Source organism: Ciona intestinalis, unplaced genomic scaffold (genome assembly GCF_000224145.3).
Source record: "Ciona intestinalis unplaced genomic scaffold, KH HT000084.2, whole genome shotgun sequence".
NCBI classification, from domain to species: Eukaryota; Metazoa; Chordata; class Ascidiacea; order Phlebobranchia; family Cionidae; genus Ciona; species Ciona intestinalis.
Window position 1 is genome coordinate 58103 of NW_004190406.2, and position 4142 is coordinate 62244.

Below are 4142 nucleotides of genomic sequence, written 5' to 3' on the forward strand. Positions count from 1 at the left end.
ACTATATACACATAATAGGCGTGTTACGGCGGTCTTAAAAAGGGCGCGGCCCTGCACCCAAACCCCGTAATATGGCTTCTATTTAAATCGAAAAAAAGTCCATATGAAAATACACTCTGACTCTTGCTTGAAGTTTATTACACGTTGGTGGGGGACTGAACAGTACTGACGAGTGACGAGTACTAAAGAGGTTTTCAAATTGTGACTACAGTAGGCCAACGGGTACGGGAAACAACAAAACAAATACACACTTATCACCTTATTCAAATAGAATCAGTGGTTAGACACATAAAGTAATAAATATTCTAATACAGCAGACACTAATACAGTATAGGCACGCACTGACATCTAACTATAAATTAAAAAATGGCCGACACAGGTAAAATGAAGAAATGCGTAACAATGACGCTAATTGTCTATGTTCTAAAAATGTCACGTGCTGGCCCGGGATTGGTCGTGACGTAAGTTGTAGGATTCTACAAGGCGTAAACTGAATAATAAATTAAACATTCATACTGTAGTAACTGCTAAAAATCCGAGCAAACACTATCTAATACGATAATTCGTCAAATACCTGATTAAAACTGTCTACAAATCGCACAAGCGCTGCAAAACCATCCGCCTCCAGTTTCGAGAGAAGCGCCGACGGTGTCCAGGCCTGTTATAGAGGGCGCCATGGGCTTAGACTTTCTTGACACAAAATAGAAGAAAGTTGATTATTAGTGATATTTTATCTGATGTTGATTTATCAGTTTAACTATAGTGCAGATAAAACACTGGTAACTATACTGCAGAGCTGCATTTTTGTAAGTTTAATACTATGTTGGTTACTATCCAGGACTCTCAGGGAAGAAATTGGAGCTGATTTTTTAATTTGTTAAAAAAAAATCAAACAGAATGAATTATTGGCATAGCAGTAATAGACATTCCACAAGTATACAGTTTGGAATAGTTATTTGTTAGATATTTAAATAAACAAATATATTCTTGTGTAGATAATTGCCAAGAAGACAAGAGATCTGAGTCTATATGAGGAATTTTAACGTGTTTTGCTCAGACTTAGAAGAGGCTGGAATCATCTTTCCGATATATTTTACATCAATTTCATGTTTTAGCAGGATTAGTGTTTTGTATGTTGAGCTGAAGTTTCTAGTTACATGACGTGAAAGAAAGAAAAAAAAACCTTCAGAAGCTCTCAAGCAATTTCCCAATACCAGTAAAATAATAGATTGCACAGAGTTATTTGTTCGAAAACTCAGTTTACTATCTTCTCAAGGAAAAACTTAAAGGAGATAGTTGTTAGATCTGTTTTGGGAAAACGTTCTACCAGGAGGTGATCCATATTAGCAGACAGAGGCTCCCTTTTTAGAGATGAGCTTGTACTAAAAGGTGCTACATTAAACGGTCCACCTTTTTCGAAAGGTACACAGCTTAGTATGCCAGCTGTTACTAAAACCAGCCGAATAGCAAGAGCCAGAATTAATGTGGAATAGGCCATTGGCCGCCAAAATACTTTCAAAACTTGTAGGCATTTTTTTCACTAATTTATTTGAATATTTTGATAAAATTGCTGTAGTTTGTGCAATTTGATTGCTCCTCTCGTTAAGTAATAGAAACAACAGATTCTGGATAAAACATATATTTTTACAAATTGTCATTTATTTGAAAATTAGATTGAGCTTTAAAGCATGATGTGAATTACGGAAATAAATAAAGGATTTGAAAACTCACAAAATTCTCAATTAAGGAATCAAACAATTTTGTTTTTTTAACTACTGTGATTCCTTTGGTTGTATATACCAATCCAGACAGTGCAATATTTCTGACTGCTACAGAAGCCGGACTCCGGCTACTTTCGGCCAAACCGGAGCGAAGCCGGAGTCGGGTTTAAATATCATTTTTTAAGGTCATTTATACATACGCATAAATGCGTGGTAAACTTAGCCAAATTTCAATATTTTTAGCAGGAACGGAGTCGAATTCGATCTTTTAAATTCATTCGGAGCTGGAGCGGAGTCGGAGTCAAAAGTTTCCGAGCCTGAGTCCAAAATGTCTGACTCCGGACACCTTTAGTATAAGCGCTGTCTCGACAAATCTGCTTACTTGATCTATTGGTCGAATGGTTATGGTGCCGCTTGGGTAGCCAAATGTTCGACTTCGTCTGCCGTAACCATTATTTTCGATTTATTTTCTTTTTTAAGAGATATAGGGAGACTAATATTATATACACATTTTATTTATAGTTACACGCTAACGTAAACAAAACCAAAAGTTACAGATTACTGTGTTACCAACGAGTTCCCGATGCATGGCAGTTAACTTGACTCGCAAGTGTTGCTACTTACTCATTTTGCTACTTAATTACTCATTAATTGGACGATTTTATACACTTTGGTTTATAAGACTAAGCTTAGTTAGAATTAATGTATCCAAAACAACCGATTAATCAATGTTAGTACGAATTAGCGCCTTAGACAAGAAGAAATGTAATCATTAATTACTCGCTAATTAGGCGTTCAAATGCACAATATGGTTTATAAAAACTATGCTTAGTTTAAAATACTTTATAGAGTACAATCATTTAATTAAAGTGTAATGTGCATTTTAAATTTGGCGCATTTGATCAAACAGTAAAGTAATCGTTAATTAATCGCTCATTACGCGGTTTCAATTCTGAAAATTTATTCTAAAAATTATAAATATATATTCCGATTTAATTTCAATCAAGAGATTAAAGAATAAATGTTAGAAATAAGAATTGAGATAAGTGCAGGAAATGTCGTCTAAGAAACAACAACAAGAACAACTGTTCGACGAAAAGGGATTTATATGACACTAACGTGCTTAACAACAACAAGAGATCATAAATCTAATGAATAAGCACGGCTAAAACTAATTAGCATAATAACAATTAACAACGGTCTGTGGAATGTTCTTTGCTTACTACCAAATAGAAGGAGAAAACTAAACGAAAAGGTGTCTCATCTTCCCCACCCTACCATATTATTTAACGTAACCCTTTTACTACAACGGTCGACTGGGCTCGATCAAAAAAATCAGAAGTAACCAACAAAACGGGTTCTAGTAATTGGTGACTGTGGAGCAGAATGGTAACTGTGGAGCAGAATTGTAGACGGAATGCATTTATACATGTAGTATAATTTTTAACTAATGAAACTTATGGTGTATGTCGTATGAGGATTGAGTAATTGGTAAAGTATATGTGTAAATACCATTTGTACAACTCCTGTACGATGTATTTACTTAAACTTACACTAAAAAAACAGTGGTTAGCATTGTCGTCGCTTAAAAACGTTTGTTTTCGTGAATTTTGACAGACCGTAATCACGCAGTAAAATTAGGTACTGTTAGAAGTTAATGTTAATCATATGATGTTTAATTAAAAATAATGTTTAATTAAAAATAATGTTTAATTAAAAATAATGTTCAATTAAAAATAATGTTTAATTAAAAATAATGTTCAATTAAAAATAATGTTTAATTAAAAATAATGTTTAATTAAAAATAATGTTTTAATTAAAAATAATGTTTTAATTGCGATAAATGATAATAAGGTATAAGGGTAGTGCTTTTGATGCGTCCCAACTTAAATGGAAATAGTTTAAAATAGGCGTGAATTGTTATAAGGATTCCTTATCTTACCAACACGAGTCCTCCCAACCTCCCAGGTCCAGACAGCATAACCGCTGTCTCGACAAATCTGGTTACTCGATCTACTGACCTAACGGTTATGGCGTCGGTTATACTATAACCTAATGTACCGGAATCGATCCTCCTCTGTCGTAGCAACTATTTTGGATTTTTTTATAAGAGATATAGGGTCTAATACTATATACACTTTTTATTATTTATATTTGCAAACTAAAGTAAACAAAGGCAAAAGATTACTGTGTTACCAACGGGTTCTCGGTGCATTGCAGTTTATTTGACTCGCAAGCGTTATAATCATAAATTACTCATTAACTAGACGATTTTGTGCACTATGGCCTATGAGACTAAACTTAGTTGGAATTAATGTTTCGAATACAATCGATTAATCAATGGTAAAGTACATTTTAGGTACAAATTAGCTCCTTAAACAGATAGAGAAGCAATCGTTAATTACTCGCTTATTAAGCGAT

At 33.9% G+C, this 4142-nt stretch overlaps 1 protein-coding gene across 1 annotated transcript in view; it reads right to left on the reverse strand.

Moving 5' to 3' along the window:
- Positions 1 to 274, reverse strand: part of tmod (tropomodulin) — a 35287-nt gene extending 35013 nt beyond the window's left edge. The window contains exon 1 of the mRNA XM_026838427.1: positions 259 to 274. The gene's annotated coding sequence lies outside the window, so the exon portion shown is untranslated. The remainder of the gene's footprint in view (positions 1 to 258) is intronic.
- Positions 275 to 4142: the final 3868 nt, after the last annotated feature.